The following is an 18,725-nucleotide window of genomic DNA, read 5'->3' as shown; positions in this document are numbered from 1 at the left end:
TCCTCCTCCTATTTTTTTCCTAACCTGTTTCATGCTTTAAGAATCAATTTAGGATAATAGATTCTTTTCCATTTTATTTTCTTCTTTCCTGCAACTTTAGGGGAGTCTGTCATTCAGTATCAAAGGGAAAATATTCTAGCAAAACTTGCAATTGCAACTCCTTGATAATTTTATTCAATCTTCAGAAATGTTGAGGCCTTTCATGGGATGTTCCCCATTAATTTGTTCTTTTTAATATAGCATCCCATGAGTCAGGCATTTACGTAACCTTATTTACCAATGGCTGCAGAATCATTTGTACAATGAGGAATGTAGTAAGTGCTCTCATTTCTCATAAAAATTTTGAGTTCCACATGTGGCTAGCATAGCAGACTACATGGTTAAGCTAAAAACACCCTTTGCAGTGCTAATTATTTCTTTTCCTTTTTCTACATAGAAGACTGGAAGAAAGAATTTTTCTTGTGTTGTATATAATTCAAGGCAGATGATTATGAATTAGCTTATACCAGAAAGGCTGATTTTACATTGAAGGAAACGAGTATTGTTCGCCTCATCAGCTCGTTTTTTTTTGAGACATTAATTATTAAACTTTGTCAGTCATATTCATAAGAGGACATCTGAATCTTCCCTCATGAAGTTGCAAATGATGAGTTAGAAACACCAGCTTTCCTCCAGTTCAGTCTCATCAGGATGAGCATTGGTAGCTGTGCTGGCTAATTAGATGTATCTGGCAACCAACTGAAGTTACTGCAAAACCAAGACTTCTTATTGAGACAAATCCTGAGCACCCTTGTTTGCTGCTGCTTCACACATCAAGCAAAATCTCTTGTCCTTGCCAAGGGACATAAGACCCTTTACCTAATGAAATGTTTATGAAAGTGGTGAATCTGTGGAAGGGGGACTGTGCCTAACCGGCAGTAATCCTGTGCCCTTTGCTGGAGCTACTCCACAGTTGTATGTGAGGGGTGTGAATCCAGCCCACTGAAAATTTAGACATGGGTGCATAATAAATACACCTTCAACTGTTTTTACTTTTTTGCAGAAAGCCTTCCTGTGTCCATAATTCAAAAGTAATCGCCTAAACTTTCCACCTACAGCTTTCCAGTTGCACACTCACTAAAGCAAAGTACTTGATGTTCAGCAGGTAGATGGTCATCATACCTTCTGAGCCTGTATCACAGCCTGGCAGAAAAACTTTCCCACGTTGCTCTATAGTGACACGGCGTCAGTTCGTAGGAAAGTGTATGTCTGCATTGCAATCGATAAAACATCAGCCACAGGCCCTGTCTTTCCTCTCTGCTGCCAGCTGTCATGGGAATTTCTCTCTCCTTAATCTACCGCTGCTCAGTGACCATCTACTCTTGCCTGTAACAGGGAAAGACTCTGGGAAATAAACCTCAGGGACTTATATTGTGCTGGGACATTACTCGCAGGCCCACGTATATAGAGTTTCATGAAGATCAACAGATGCAAGTGAAAGATGGCTTATTTAAATTATAAACCAGAAAATGAAAGAAGCCATTGTCTAAATGAATTCTGGCAAGATTTATTTTTAGGTCTACTGCTGGTTCCCAGCATCAAGGTAATAGCAAAGACACTATTAATACTTTCAGAGAAGACAAGGCATGATGCAAAGTCTATATGGGAAGAAGGAGCTAAGGCCAGCAAACATGGACAGTTAGCAAGGAGCACACAGAATCTGATCTCTGTGCACATTCACTGGATCCAAGAAGAACCGAGAATATATGAGAAATTAGTGGGACATTGCCACAATAAGAGAAAGGGATTTAATGTCATCTATGTCCTGAGCAAATGCTCCATACATTGCATTACTGGCTGTAATAAGAACTGCCTCCTCTTTGGAAAAAGAACAGCATATGTAACAATCTTATTTTTGCAGTGGTTAGCCCTCACTTTTTCCTGGAGGGGACTCAGGACTAGAAGGCACAATAATCTGAGGAAGGTGCAAAAAAATTTAAATTACACCTTTATCTCACCATAGTGTTGGTACCTCCTGTTCCAGGTACCCAGATGTTACCCAGGTTCTGCCTGCGGGTAGGAAACACCTTCAGTCTATTAGTTGTCTAGAAGCCAGGCACCACTACACTCAGTGTGGTGTTCACATCTCCTTTTTTAGATATAGACCTCAGATACTATTGTGGTGAACATAATAGGAAGACTAATGAGGAAATTTCCTATCTAATAATCTTCTTCTTTAGAGCAGAGTATAAACAGTTTGCAGTACGTAACACATAGGACCATTCGTGCAGTGCAGATAAGGAATCACAAGATACCTGCACGCTGTGGTAATCAGGACAAATCTATCAGCTGCTTAAGCCGATAGGAATATCTCATAATATCTGATGGGCTGTAGAACAAACGATGTGCAAGGGCTGCGTCAGGGCTATGCAGACAAAGCTGTCACCGCACAGATCACAGGTGCAGGTTTGATTCTCTCCTGGAGGGAATAAGGTCTTTAATGGACTTTGCAACATTCATGACAAGCAATTATGTCCAGGTCTATGACATTAAATGCACAGACATGGCAGCACAGATCTTGGAGGCTGTCACAAATTGACACTAAATAAATTGTCCAGGACCCTGGCTTGGTACAGCACTTGCTTTCTTTGAAAATAGCATGGTGTTTCTTCTCTGCAGACTGGATTGGAACAGCAATGCAATTACTCCCTGTTATGAGGATTAATTGACCCACTTTGTTACTTCGAGTCAGTGAAAGTTAAACAGGGACATAAAATCTGAGCATTAGTCAGTTATTTAGAGCCTAACCAAGGACTCTTTGTTTTTATCACATCTCATTCGCTGTATTGCCCTGCTGCCAAAGCGTAACTGTACTTAAAATGACATGTAAATATGTGCTGTGTATGCAAACTGCATTAAAATACAGTTGTTCAAGTTGCTCAAACACAGGAAAGAGAGGGAGTGTCAGATTTAAGAGTTTAAATGCATTAAAACTGAAGTCTGCCCACTTTTCAGCTTAGTTCCTAAAATTTATATAGCATCCCTCACTAATAAATCTGAATGGGACATACATGCTGGTACAATATGTAAATCTCATGGCTAGAAAAATGTGCAGTATCATAGAAGAAGTACCATATTTTGAATCACTGAAATAATCTTTTAAAGAAGTTTTAGGTTAGTTTCTTGTGACCTTAAAATCAAAAAAAGAAGCTCAGAGCTACAGGCTATACTCCTCCTGCATATTACCTGATGTCATAAATGAAGATCAGTATTAAATACAGAGTGTTACTGACTTGTTCCTCAGCACCACAGATCCATAGCCATCGTCTGTACTCCAAAAAATAGATTTCTTCAGTCATTGCTTTGTTGTGTGTCATCTCAGCCTTAGTCACAGCTATTGGTTGCCTGGCTATGAAGGAGGGATGTTTTATAGACCGCCTGATGTGGATAGGCAGGTCTACCTGGGTTCCTAAATTCAGTTGAGTTTCCTGCTCTTATGGGCAACATATCACATCTTTGTAACTAATCAAGCACAATTTTAAGTCTTGGGTGTTTTTTTTACTCTAAGATGACACTTCTTAGCTTCTTAAATCACCAGTCATCTTGAATGAGTTAGAGCAATAGAGTTCATTATAAGTAATGTCTCTTCAGATGGTCAAACCCCATCATATTCCTAATGAAATACCTGCCACGTTAGGAGTGTTTCCCAAAGATACAGTTACTTCTGTGTCAGCAAGAGCAACTTCCAAAAAATGACGAGGAGATGGGACTGATGCAGCTGGAATCGATATATATATAGATATCTATGGGATCTAGAAATGCATGTGAATGTAAGATGCTGAAAGAATAATTTCCATAGAAAAATCTAATTTAAATCAAGGACAGAGTAACATTCGCAGAAATGGTAAGAAACATTACACTGGGAATTAGTCTTTCCTGGAATACATAGGTTACTTTGATCTTCCATAGAATTATGAGACTGCAAGTTAGCCATAATTGCTTTGCCCCCTGTTTTTAACCTTATAGTTATTCTAAGCTTCCTCAGACTTTGAGAAAGTCCTAAGAAAAGAATATGTCCTCTCTTCAAATTAGAATCAAGCAACACAAATTGTGCTCTGCATGGCCCTCAGAAGTGGTAAGTGGTTACGGTTAAATCTATCCTGTAGCTGATGTGAAGGACAAATTTGGCCCAACAACCTACCATGTTCCCTTTTTCCTTACGTGTGTACTGTCAAGATTGCACAAGAGGTTTGTACCTTGGTGCTGAGCTCCTTGCCTGTGTTTCTACATGCCTCCAGCCTATCTCAGGAAGAATCGCCTGTAGACATGACTTTCTGGAAGTCTTTGGAGAATAAGGAATGGCTAAAACCAAAATTACATCTGGATCTGCCTCCTAATAGCATGATTGAGAGGTCATACTCTTTTATTCATTCAGTGGGCATAGAAGCACACCCATAACATAAGGAGGCTTATTCGTATGAGTAAATGCTCATGTTTGTGAGTGAGGCTTTCAAAATCTTGTCTGACATTTTAATGTATAATGAATTAGTGACCAAACTGTCCAGCTTTCATTTGGTCATGAAAAGGTAGCAATACAAAAAGACAGAAGGAAGTTCAGCAGTGCCTTTGCTACTGCTTTAGCATGGAGCCATCTGGACGTACATCTGCAGTGTCAAACAGACACAGCTGAAACCTACGTCTTCCTCACATCCAAGTCGGCTGATGTGTCGCTCAGGTCCACACAGCCATCCATCCCAACGGGAGCTACTTTGGGGTGAGTGAGTCCAGCTTCTTGTTCTGGGCGTGAGCACATGGCTGATTCTCACCATGAGCATGAGCCCTTGGCTCTTCTTGGGAAAAGCCACAAAATAAAAACCTGCATTAGGTTGTTACCAGTGTTGGTAACTTCAAAGATCTGTGTCTGGTCCCACCGTGGGTTGCATCAGCCCTTTATCGTATTGCCTGTCAGGGACGAAAAGCCATGGCCAGCACCTCACCAAAAGGGAGACACAGTAGCTGTAGGAGCAAATAAAAGGGCTGATCCTCTTTTGCTGCCAAGCATCTCGGTCACTTCAGTGAGAACACTCATGCCACGGTAGAGATCTTCACAAAACAATCACCCAGCTTTCCTCACTTCTCATTTACCCAACAGTACTGAGCAGGGGCTCCAGCTTTTGGCAGCCACTCATCTGCATGAAAAGGAATTATAGCTGCATCATCAAGGAGGCTGAGGAAGAGAGGGATACCCTGGAAAGACTGGGAAAGATGGATTGTTTTTTCTGCAAAGGTGGCCACAAAGCAGCTCATAGTTTCCAAAGTGGTTGTGTGGGATGAGAGCTGCAAAGTGATCTCGAGGCATCAGGTGTCACTTCCCTTCCATTTCTGGCTGTGCCATAAATGCCTTGTAGTAAATAAAGGCTTTTGTGGGTACCAGGTGTCCTGATAGCAGAATGGAGAGGTGCAGAACATAAAAGCACTAGTTAAGTGATGCATTCTGAGCATCGGGATGGTTTCATTCAGAGTTCAGACTAAGGGGAGGATGATCTTTTACCTAAAATATTCTGAGAGATTCAGTCAAGCCCTGGCTCTTTTGCAGGGAGCTGCAGGGATAAGTTTGTAATGTGGTGGGAGGCAGAGCTGAAGGCCATATATGTAGATAAAGAGAGGCTGAAGAGGGAAGATTTTTTTGATTTATCCCTGCTGGCTCAGGCATACATCTTAACCCTTCTAGCGTTAGCCTTTGTGAGCACAGTGTAGTATCTCTGCCCAAGCACCAGGAACCTCCGTGTCTGCCATCAGCCGTGCTGCACTGCTGTTTGTACAAAGCGCAGAGCTAACAGCAGAACAAATCTGTGCAAACAAACAGAGGCTGCATAACTGTATCCCGAGACGGAACAAAATTCCCAAAGCTCACAGCCATTTCCTAGAGAAAGCTGGAAGGAAGTACGGGGCTGCGGTCCTGCAGGAGGTTGGGTTTAATGGCATGGAGGTTTCTGCTGCTTGGGGCAGTCCCCTCAGTGCTGCCCTGCCCTGGCTCCCAGCTGCGTGCATGAGAGGATCTTGTCACTGGAGGATACACACGTATGTGGTGCCTACAAGGACAGCGTTAGCCAGGTGCTGCTGTACATGAAGACTTCTGGGCTGAGCACTTGGCAGAAGGAGGGAAGGAGAAGCTCCTGAACTCAGAGGACTGCAGAGAACAGCAGTTATGCTCCCCCTGTGGGCTGGTAACACAGGGTGGGGTAGAAGTGATGGAAGCAATACGCCTCTTATGTCCCCTCCAATATTGGCAGAGGGAAAAGCCACATTTCGTTTGCCCTCCTAAACTGTCCTTCACCAGAGGCCACAGGTGCTGTGTTGGCCATGGGGCACCTTGATGGAGTGTTTTGGAAATGAGCAGAAGGACCAAAAAGAGATGTAGCCACAAAGACATTTCTGCTGCAGCTGCTGAGACCCCACAATTGAGTCTTCTCTGGAGCGAGGCCAAGGCTTCACAGGCAGTGGTCAGAGCAGCTTCACAGAAGCTCCTGGCCCCAGAAAGGTCTCAGTGAGTACACCCAGTACACCACAAAAGCCCAAAGCCATTATCTACTGAGTAGTACTTTTGAGACCACCAGCCCTCACAGTAGCTTTCCAGACACACTTGTTCCATTGGTCATGTCCGTCCACATCAGCCAGGGGCGCAGTGGGGACCTGGTATGGGCTGCAAGTAGCTGAATTGCAGCACCTTGTTCTTCACCAAGGCCAGCTTATGCCTGCCAGGCTCTCCTTCTCTATGTGCACATGTGCAAAGATGAAAAACCGGTGGATGATTACTTCTCCTGGAAAACAACGCTGACCACCACTTACCAGAAGCACAGAAAGCTTTCCCCACCACACAGGGCCCTCACAATCACGGCGGCAGTGTGGAGGACAGGGTGGCCTGCAGGAAGGGCTTGTCCCAGTGCCATCATTTTCTTAACTCATCTTTCAGTAAAGAAAATGAATGCAAGCAAAATCCTGGATGGACAATAAATCAGAGAATAGAAAATATAGAAAGGAGGTTCCTGTATTACTCTAGTCTTTGTTACATGTGAATTAGGGCATGGGCTTTTTACTTTTAAAGTACAGGAGAAAGTGACAGTCCAATACTCTATCAAAATACAGGTATTATAGATGAAAGTTGTTTTTTAAAATTTTCCTAATTTTAACAACACTTGCACAGAAGTATTCCACCATGGGTCACCTTCCTGTGATCAAAAACTCTACAGGAAACAGTTCAATTCCCTCTCCACTGCCATTTTTTGTGTGTGTGTGATGCTGAACATGTTCCTTAATTGCTCCATGTCTCAGTTTCCCATTCATAAATAACTGTGCTTCCTTTCCTGCAGAATTTTTTTTTGCTTTGTCTTATAAATTGTATTCAAAAAAAGCTACTCAGGATGCAAAAATGTGCACTGCGAAGTTGGGAAATTAATGCAGCATTAAAATTGTCTTGATTCTGCCTCTTGAACTTCCATTTTGGACTCTCCCTGAGGCACAAACGATTCGACAATTACATTCTGTAACATAATGCAGATAGGGGACAGAATTAAGGTTGCACACTAATCACCCCTTTTCTTCATCTCCAGTGCTTGACTTTGAAGCCTAAATAGAATTCTTTTACTGTACTGCTAAATGTCACTTTATTTGTAATTTTAAATAAGGAGGCAAAAATTCAATTATTTTATGTCTAACTGTTGTGTCTTTTTTTGTATGTATTCATTACATAGCATTACTAGAAAGGGCATGCTGGCTGCTCGGCACTGCTACCACCTCTGCCGATGTCTGGCTGCACCAGGTGGTGCTTGTACAAAGCTGCCATGTAGGGTACTGCTGACAGGAGGAGGGGTGGCCCACCAGGAGGCAGAAGGAGAAGGAAGGATTGAAGAACCCCAGTCTCGCTTTCTTTCCATTTCCACAACATCTGATCCAGCCAGAGCTAGTCATCAGACCTGTAAGGGCCTCACGTGGCAGCTAAGGCCCTCCAACCCACCCTTGCTCTGCTCACTTGGAGGCCTTGGCAATGCTCTTGTTGGAGGAGCATCTCCTATCAGTGGGTCTGGAGCTGGCCCTCCTCAGTGCTCCCAGCCCTGCTGGGTAGACATAGACATGCTCTGGAGCACAAGAACAGTCCCTATCAGTTAGTTTGAAAATCCACTAGTAACTTTTTCCGTGAAAGGACAGAAGCGAAATCGCCATTTTCAAGGTTCATAACTCAGCAAAATCTAGATGATTTTTATGGAAAAAGAAAATACATTTCTGTTGCTCCAGGGTTTCCTTCTGCAACATTTCAGCAATGCAGAACCTCTCGGTAACAGAGAGTATTAAATGGTCAAAATAGATCCGTCCTACACCATCTGTTTGGACGTTGCTCTAATCAGTCCCTAGGTGAGCCTGAGATTGCTGGGTTCCTTGTGTTTTGTGAGCGTGGGTGTCACTGAGTGCCTACGTGCTGGTGTATATGTCCCCACTGCATCCGCCTTGTCTGCTGTGGAAACCTGAATGTGGTGAGGTGTGTCAGTCTGATGCTCTTCCCTAGGACATGCTAGCAGCTGTTGCTGCAGGGGGAAAGAAAATATTAATTGACTCTGCAAAATGTGTGTCAGTGCAGCATTATGGGTGGTTTTTGTGATTTGTTTTGTTTCCATTTGGTATTAAACAATAGTATAAGAAAGCCCTGGTACAGCAAATGCCTACCCTGCCTGCGTTTGGATTGCTTGGCAACAGGCAGAGATGTCATATTGGTGTCAAAAAGTAAGATGATGTAGAGGATTGAAAACCTGGCGGCAAAATCATCCAGTGCCGAGAGCATCATGGCCTGCCTGTCCTGCACAGGAGACTGTAAGAGCCATACGGTGACCAAACTCCTGGCAAATGGACCAAACCTGGTCTTCTAACCAGGAAAGTCAATGGTCTGAGTGGGAATCGGTAAAGAGAGTGCAGCTGGGATGGCTCTTGTTTAGTCACAATTAAAATCGAAGCAATAACCATTTCTAAAGAACTGATTGGAAAGAAGAAAACAAGTAAAGAAATAAACAGAATGAGCAGGATGTGCCATTTAGCCTCATTCAGATCTCAAGTTCAGGAAATGCAGAACAAGTATTTTCCGTGTTACACTGGTCCATTTGAACAGATCCCAGCACCACGGTTGTTTTTCTAGGTGCCAAGCCTCCAGATGTTGTCTGAAGAAATTTGGAATTAAGTCATTCCAAGACCATTTTATTCCCTGATGTAGCTTCTATGATCACTGTTTCATGTAAAAACATTGCTGTCTGTGTTGCACCCAGTTAGTAAAATCCAAATCTGAGTTTATTAACCCTCAGAGTGAGGGAGGGCAAAGTGGTGGCTGATGGCTCTGGCCTCAGGCCTTCACAGACCTCATCATGTAAGAAATGGAGGAGGAGAAAAAAGAGGGGAATCAAACCTCTTGATTTGGGAACCCATATATGCAGAGTTATTTGCCAGCTATTTCATTTCAGTGGCACTTCTGAGACTTGTCTCATCTTGGTGTCCGATGAGAGAGAAGTTCATCACTTTTATTGCTGACACCACGCTTGCCTCTTTCAGAGCAGGACTTTCTGCTGGGGATGAAGGTGGCTGCAATGTTTTCACTGTGCATGGACCAGGCTGTCCACAACACCAGGCAAGTGGCAGCGTGAAGCCCCAAGCCACCTGGGTGGAGGAGGTTTGCAGGGCAGGTGCCCGTAGGCCCTATCCATGGCAAAGCTGAGCAAACCACTCCAAGGTTAACTACATGCCTGCCCAGGAGTTCAAGGTGAGACTGTGCTTCCCTTGATTCACGTGCAACACCAAAGGCTCCAAACTTCCGTCAAGAAAGGCTTAAAAAGCTGCAGAAAAAGCCAGAAGGTGAGTGGGAGCAAGCTTTCCTCCCTGTCCCCAACTGAAGAGCCTGGGAGTTGTAGTAAAAAGAACTGGTTGGCAAAACTGCCTGTATTTTGCCAGTGACTTCACTAGGACCCAGATCCGCTCGATTAGTTTCTTCCTCCTGAAAGGCAAGCGCAAGCCCATATCAGTGGGTAAGCATACTGCACCCAGGAGTTTGTTGACCATGGTCATAGCAAAGGAGGTAGTAAACTCAGATATTGGATTATTTGCAAATCGCAGCAGTGAAACTAATCTAACCTTTCAGCGGCTCTTTTAAGTGATATTATTATTAGCCCTTGTTCAGAGGATGGCAGGCAGGCAGCCAGTAAAGCACTTAGAGTTTACCATCATCCATCTGCTCCTCTATAGATTTGAAGACTGTAGGAATTTTCCTTTTTAGGACTTACTTGAAATATGATTAGTGGGCCACTTGCCACATTGCTATACAAGCGTGTCTGTGTGCTTTAGGCAGAGGTGTGTGACAGGTATTTTATCAATGAGGGACTCCTGATTGAACAATATTTCCATTCATTCTCCTGCTTGTTTATTTGTGTAGCAAAACTACTCCTGGTGTTCTCAAAACACGTATCAGGATAACAAACGTCTTGCACTGCAATAAGAGGATTATACAGGCATATACACATAACCTTCCAGCTCTCAAGGAAATTAAGGTTCAAGTTGAAAGGCCTTATTTTTAAATATGTGAATGATGTGCGTTTCTTATAATTTTTATGGTTATAATTGCAAGAGTAGCTACCAGAGCAGTGTCTGGAATCCCAGGTAGATGATAGTCAGGGATTAGTATCATGGCACTGTGGGGTGCTGAGAAAAAATTAGCCCCTATCCCCAGACCCATGCAGTCTAAGTAGTCATTTTATGCTGCTTTTCACATGATTTTTCAAAATGTAGCCTGGCCAGCATTGGCCTGGCAGAGCTCATCGCAGAGCTGACATTAAGGGAGCTGGGAGCACTGAAGGCAAGTTCAGCCTTTCTGGTGAGGTACTGGCAGCCGAGAAGGGTGATTTACAATGGACCTCCGTTTATGAGGAGGGTTCATATAAAGTCAGTTCTTCCTTGAATCCCTTCAGGGTTCCACATTCACTATTACATAAATATGGACAAGATCAAAGGTATAATTATTTTAAATTATGTTAGTTTATGAGAGCCTTCTGTTTTGGGCCATCGCAGCTTTTACCTAGGCTCCCGCAAGCCCCTGCAAAGCTCCTGCATTTTACCTATGCTGCTCAGCTGCTCCTAGCTCCCGAAAGGTGCATTTCCAGAAGTTGCTGTTTTTCATTTGCTGTCTGATGAGCTTGGAAAAGGCTTGGAGCATAGTGTCCCCCAGTAAGCCCACAATATTCCTGGCAATGTCTCTGAAATGGTCTGTGTGCCAGAAAGCTGGAGCTCCTCCTCCAAGAGGGAATTTGAACGCTGGGGAGGTGAGCAGTATAAGTATACCTCTTATTCACTGTGCAGCCTAGTTCACCCACATTATGCTCTGATGACTGTAGCACTGTACATGCTTCTTGGTTTCTACACGCAACTGCTTGTGATGGGGCAGCGAGTTCAGTTAAGAGGCGTTCCTGCTCCAAACAGATACGATTTCCTAATCTGGAGTAGGGCATGGCAGGATTTATCCAGCAGATCCCCTGTCAAAGCGACTGGGTGGATGAATTCCAAGAGACCCAGATCTTTAGGCTGTAGCTAAGCCAGCTCTAGCATGAAATGCATAGATGGATGGAGGGACAAAATGATGCTTCCTTACAATTTTTGCCTTGGGGACAAGGGCAATTCACGGAGAATAGTTAGTACTTGTGAAAAGGGAAGGGCAGCTGACAAGGTCAGAATTTGGACATGAGACCAAGTTGCACGTGAGGTGACTGCTCCCACCAGCCTTGCATAGTGTCACACCAACTGGGCACGTGGCCCCTTGAAGACTTTCCCGTGCACCTCACATGTGCCTCTGCTCCCCCAGCACTCTTTCTGCCTGGTTCTTCCAGTCTGTGACCTTCCCCAGACATATTCCGAGTGAGTGTCAGCTGACGTGACACACCACCAAACCTTTGAAGACCTGTTTTGTGTGTCTTTCACAGGCAAAGTGCATCGCGTAATATTTCCTCAGGACTTTTGATGACATTTGAGTTGGCATAGGCTGTGGGTCTCAAATAAGCAGGAGGTGAAGCACTATGATCTGCAGGCAGCTCTGCTGACTTGTTTGTGTTGCTTTGGTATATGCAAGGACCACTGTGTGAGGAACACAGAAACTGGGGAAAAAAATATGAAGGACTATGGGTTTGAAAGTGTTGAAGCCTGTGTTCAACTCTTATGGACTTCAGTGGGCTGTAAGGACCTGCTGAATAGGGTTTCTGACTGGAGTAAATACACTCGGATTAAACTTGGACAGAGAAATAACAAGGTCTTTCAGGTTAAAAAAAATACATCTTGTGGCTCATTAAAAAAGTTTTCCACGAGGCTCCTCTGCACATCTGCAGTTGGTGCTGTCCCTTTCTCCCACAAACTCAATACAGGCTGTCCGAATCCTTTCCTTGAATATAAATGTGTTTTTATCTGGGAGAAGGTCCACTTCACCACGGAGGGCCCCTCTCAGCAGGGCTTCACATCCCTCCTTGGCAGCAACCTCCCTCCCCAGAGAATGGACCCTCCTCTGGCTTCCAGGATGAATGGCCTCACATCTCTTGGCAGGCCCTAAAAGTCTGCCATCCTATCAGTGGTTCCCACAATCCAGACACCGTTGTCGCAGGTACACTGAGTGTTTAGAAGTAGCTGTCACATTGTTTTTTTCTTTGTATACTTTGTGTCTGGAGAAGACATAAGGAAAGTGGATGAAAGCTCTCAGAAACACCAGTGGCAATAGATTCCCTGCTTGAAATACTTTGCCAGCGTCATGTCTTTTGTTTTCTGGTTTTCATGTGTTTTTTTTTCAGAAAGTACTGAGCACCCCCAGTTTTTGAATCAAGTTTCTCTGAAGACTTCCCAAATTGGCTGTCCAGACATACCAATCATTTTTTTTGAGCATTTAGGATGTGAAACTCAGGCAGCCTGTTCCTTCTTTATATAAAACTGAAAGAACATGAGGGATAAGGGGAAAAAAGAAACTATTTTGCATAGAAAAATGGCAGTTAGCAACTATGCTTAAAAAAATTGCAGAATATAAAAAGAAATAAAGAACTTCTTCACAGGGAAAAACACTTTCATTGTACCTGCTAAGACATCTAAATTTCTTAGTAGGCAATTAGCAAAGACAAGGGTATTATAGGCTGTAATTCTGGTTTTAGTACTATATAGATTTGGCATTAATAAAGAACCGTGACTAAAGGTCAGAAGATACTAACTCTATAAAAATATTTGGGATACAGACTATTTTGAGAAAACATTATTATCAGGCATTTTTATTTTCAAGAGGACTTTGGGTGAGCCATGTCAGATATAGGAGGGGAGCACTGAACATGTAATGGCTTTCTTTACTAAATTATTTAGTGCTTGTGAAAGGTGCCAGATGGAGAGCCTCGGGGACTCAAGTCTTCTTTCTTTCTGCAGAACTGCCATACAACAAAAAGCGACAAATTTACCAAGCTCCGTTCTACAGGCAGCTCCTGTGGCTGCCTGAGCCCTGACCTGGAGCTCTTGCCCCTACGGGTTTGCTTTGCCACCCTTCCCATGCAGCCCTGGCTGCTCCTGCTCCAGCATGTGACAGACAAGGCAGAGATCCAGCTCTCTGGCAACAGGGCTGATGCTTGCTTGTCCTTCACGTGTTCTGCAGGCAGGTTGCTGATAAACCCAACAGTGGACCAGCCTTGGGTTTGAACTGGTTCAACAAGGTGAAATGTCCAGTGATGAGAAAAAAAAGAGATTGCCTATTGCCAGGGGTGGGGCTGGATGATTTAATGGGCTATTTATTATCTGTCTCCCAGCTTTAATGATCCTGTAAGTGACGAGCCATCCAGTCTTCCGAAACACTTCAGATTTGTAAATCCCTGTCACTGTGTCTGTATAGTGCTTTGCAGCTAAAAAAGCTGATGAATCTCTGTCCATATGGTCAAAGTCAAATATATAACAAAAAATGATACAATAAACAAGAGAAGGGCTAAGGAAATCCATGGCTACCATATGCCAAGGCAAAAACAGGTAAAAATGTTCTTTATGCATTTTTTCTACACAGGACCAAGACAGAAGGCAAACCTGTTCCATTCGCTAAGGAACTTCCTTAGCATAAGTGCAGCAAAAGTCTGAGCTGCGACCATGGACTAAGGATAAGACATCACCGCTGCTTAATTCAGTGATGCAAATGGCCATCTGAATCTCAAAAGTGATCTGAGTCCACCTAAAACAAAGGTTGTTCTCTTCAAGCCAGAGTGGGATCACATCACCCATTAAACAACTGACTGTACAAATAGGAAAAAAGAAGGGCAAAAAGTAAAAATGCTGACAAAGCTGTCATCATAGCCTAGTAGTGTATGAAAGAAAGAAGAGAGAAGGAGTCTCCAGCCTACAAACAGTGTGTCCATGACTGATACATGGCATTATGCCCCAGGGGTGCAACAGGAATGTTTCCTTCTCCAGCAGAAGAAACCTGATTGCACAAACAAGCTTCAGGTCCTGAGAAGTCCTCATAGGAAAACACATCAGCTGTCCAGTGAGGTCTGACTGTAGACATGTCAGATGGAGATAAAAGCATTGCCACTTGCCTCAGAGCCCACGAAAGAGGAGGAGGGTTGTGTGTGCCAACAGGGTCCATGTCAGGTTACAAGCAATAAAAGAAGTATCTTCAGCCCCTGGAGAGGGAATCTGTATAGGCTCTGGCTCTGATGCAGCCCAGACCTTGCCTGTGCTTTTCCAGGAGGAGTCTCAGGACACCTGCAAAGGCAAGTAGTCTTGCTGGACTGTAACTCCAGACCCCTCCTCTGGAGACTGGCTAGTGTACTTCAGGCTGCCTTTAGCACTGAACCAGTGCCAGAGCATGGATGAATGTGACCAGCTCTGTTCTCAAAGATGAGGTGAGGGAGAGGAAAGAGGTTGGCTGTCCTGTCTCCAAGCGTAGGAAAAGCCAGCTGTAAATAAGTAAACACCAAGAGAGAGTGGTATGAGGGAGGGGGAGCTATCTTCCAGATGTTCACATACCTGATCTTGTGGAAACACTAGCCGGCTCCAAGGAGGCAAGCCCCAGAGGGGTCTTTTCTCACAGAAGCTCTGAATCAATGGTCCCGAGGAGACCTAGGCAGCTGGATACATTATTTTGTGGATCTGAGCCATGATGTCCTACAGAATCAAATGATACACTGAGGCCTGAAGAATTAAAGAAAAAAAAGTCTCCCTGACTGTCTTGGTAGCTTTCCACTCCAGTCTGCCGCTGTCTTATACTGGGGAGTCCCAAAGTGGACACTGTGCATGGAGGACTTGTGAAAAACACCTCCCTTGACTTGCATTCTCAGTAATGCAACCCAAACACAACCCAGTAATATCAGCCTGTCCCTATTTCCACCTTCTTTGCAGTGCCTTGCTGCTTTGGAGCTCAGTCTGGAGTTCCTGTCCAAACCAGAAGTTTTTCCTTTCACATAGATCTTGTAGTACAGAGGGTGCCAGGACTGGTACTGTTTCATTATAGGGCAGGTGAGAAATAAAGGCCATCCTCATTTACAGAAGAATTATATTCATAGCTACAGTGAATACTGAGTTTTCTGAGGAGTGGCTGGAGTCAGAAAATCCTAACACCCGTCGGAGATGAAGCCCTGCCAGTCTGCATGTGGGTCTCAGAGATTCCCATCTCTGCTGTGTGACATCTTGTCTTGACCAAAACTTGGTCAGTAGAAACTGTACAAAGAACAAAAAGCAAAAATCCAACAGAACGAGGATGGTGAAGAGGTTAGGTGGTGTTTCCTTGCTGTGAAGAGGGCTGCAGAAGCTCAGACACCCTTTCAGGAGTCTGGGAAGCGTTTCTCATGAGAAGCTGCAAGGTGTGAGAGCAAAAGCACCTCTCGTGTAGCAACAACCCAGTTACAGTGCTCAGAGTCCAACAGCGCAGGCAGGCAATCACGTATCACAGTGAGAGGCATGCTGCCAGAGCACAACTTTGACGGAATACCAAAATCTTCAGCACAAAGATTCCTAGCAAATACAAAGGAACGGGGTAAGTAATCTCCTATCATAGGAGCATCTAAGATTTGAATTAACCTCCCTAGGCCTTAAATTTCAATGCTTCACATGGGGCCCGTGTGTCTCAGGTTAATTGTGTGGACCTCTGGTAATTGGCCCAAATATAGCACAAGGAGATTTTCATGCTAAGCCAACATCAATACTGTGCATCAAAGGCTGCCCTGAATTCTCCCCCTCAGTTGCTCAGTCATCTTTGATCTAAAAAATGAAAAGAGTAAGGGATTTTGTTGTTATTTTTATTCCTTCTCCCCCACTCCAAGATTGAGGTTACTGAAAATATAAACAGAGAAAAGGTGGCAAAACATTAAAAAATAAATTGTAAAGAGAAACAGGTATGATGGAGTGAAGTAAGCAGAAAGAAATAGGCTTAGAAAAGAAAAAAGAGCTGCTGATGGGAGAAAGAGATGCTGTAGACACAGGATATGACAGTGAATAGGGTAGTGAAGAAAAGCCCAGGTGTGGTATTATGAGTGAAGAAAAGCGATCAGTCCATGACTTCTGTAGGGTATGAGAATTAGGTCTTGTCTTCTTAAGCCATCCCTGTGCTGGCCATCTGACCTCACTGTGGTCTGCTTCAGAAGCCACCAGGAAGCCACTAAGACCTGCAGCACATGTGCAAAAAGGCATTGTACGTTTGACCCTCATTGGAATAATAATTATTTGGGAAACAGATGTTCCTATGTGACCCTGGTAGTACTCATATAAAAAGCAAAGGGGGCCCATGCCACCCCCAGTTGCTGGCTGTGGAGGAGGGAAGGAGTTACTCCATCCATGCCGAGCTTGAGGGAGTAAACCAAGCCTCTCATGGGCAAGAGAGAGAAACCAGAAGAGCCAGAGAGAGGAACATGTAAAGGGAGATGGGAAGCAGAAAGGAGAGGATATGTGGAATCCAGGGAATCGGGAGATTCAAAGTCTTTGTTCTAAGCTTGCATTGGGGATTCAGTTCTCCCAGCAGTCCCAAGTGTTTCCTCTTGGCAGCTCCACAAAAAGAACAACTTGCTTTTAGTAACACTGAGACTGAGTACAGTTGAGCCCCGGGTTACAAAAGTTTGGCTCCAAGAAGGGTTGTTCACAAGCTTCCCATTCAGACTTGAGCTTCAGGCCCATTAATTACAGGACAGATCCCCAACGTGGAAATCTGGATGAACTCACAAAATGAACAAGGACACTCAGACCTTAATCCACCAGTCTGGCCTCACTCCTAATTTACAGCCGCAGGAAATCTGTTTCCAAGAAAGCGTCTTCTTCCTTATCCTGTGGTATTATCATCTCTCCTCCCAGCAGCCTAGTATTCACCTCCATGGAGCGCAGTTTTGGGGAACGAAGCCCAGCGAAGTGTTTCAGACAACAAAAAAAATCAGGAGAGATGGATTCATGACCTTGCAAAATGAAATGTTTGTTCTCATTTGATGCCAAGCTGATTTCTTAAGGGGGGGTAAAAATTAGCTCCCAATGAAATATTGTGTTTCAAATTGGTTCCAAATGCATGTAGTTCACTGACCCTTTGTTTTCCAGCTTGGCCACTAAACTGGAAAACTTGCTGTTTGCGCAGCTCTGATTGTGAATCATTTGTGTTCTTGGCTATAAAAATGATTTTAAAAACAAACATGCAAAAAAGAACAAAGAGAAATAAAAAATCAGGAACATGCAACAAAGAAAAGAGAGAAAGAGGAAATTCATTCCTGAAGCTGTTTGAGCTAGTTTGATAAAAATGTCACCAGAAATTTTTGCTGTATTCAAACAAAACCTCACCAAAATTTCTTTCTGTTCTGTAACTATATCAAATACTGATCAGAAATACATTTCCAAAAGTTGCCGATGTGAATCACCAGAAACTCGACTCCATGTTTTTTATTAAAAATTAAAGTTATAAAGCAAAAGGACAAAATTTTGTTAGGAGTGAAAATGTGTTTGTCTCTGTACCTGATGCAAGAGAGCATCAGGCAGCGTCACCAAGGTAAACAGATGAAATGTGAAGCCCCCTTCTACAACCCTGACAGAAAAACAGTGGGTATGTTTGGCATGCTAAAAATGTGCCTACCATTATATTGACTTCTAATTGTAACCGTTAGAAAAATTACCTTAGCAAACACAGCTTTAGCTCCCCACCTTTTGTTGCTGTATTTTTTCCAGTCTCATCAGTGTGCTCCTGCATTGCAGGCTGATACCTGAGCCTTGCCTTTGTTGCGTGTTAGGCTTCTCACCAGTGTGCCATCTGGAGCAGCACACGCGTACGGAAACCACTATCAATTCCCCTGCAAAGCCAGATAATGGGATTCACTCTCCCTTCTTCCCATTACAGTCTTCTAAGGGCCAAATCCTCCCTCCACTTACAGTCCAGAAAGTCCCAGCCACCCAGTGATGCTATGCTGCATTTACACTAATGTAACCGAAGGCTAATTTTGGCCATAAGTTATTTGTATACTCAGATATTAACTTGATGTAGGCCATTTTCTGAGCTTGGTTGCTCTCTGCAACAGATATCAATTTACTGAAAGCAAGAGCATCCTTCTTAGCTTCCCGCATCACAGGTGCACATTCAGGGCGCAGGCAGGGAAAGCGTTTTCATTTTGCCAATTATGGCTGTGGTGGCAGTAGGATGAGATTGACTTGCACTTACATCCATTACTGTGTTGCAAGTTTTGTTTGCTGCAGAATACTTTATATGA

The sequence above is a fragment of the Leptosomus discolor genome, chromosome 6, assembly GCF_034619465.1.
Source record: "Leptosomus discolor isolate bLepDis1 chromosome 6, bLepDis1.hap2, whole genome shotgun sequence".
NCBI lineage: Eukaryota > Metazoa > Chordata > Aves > Leptosomiformes > Leptosomidae > Leptosomus > Leptosomus discolor.
The sequence above is the reverse complement of the archived record's forward strand: the minus strand, read 5'-3'. Positions refer to the sequence as shown.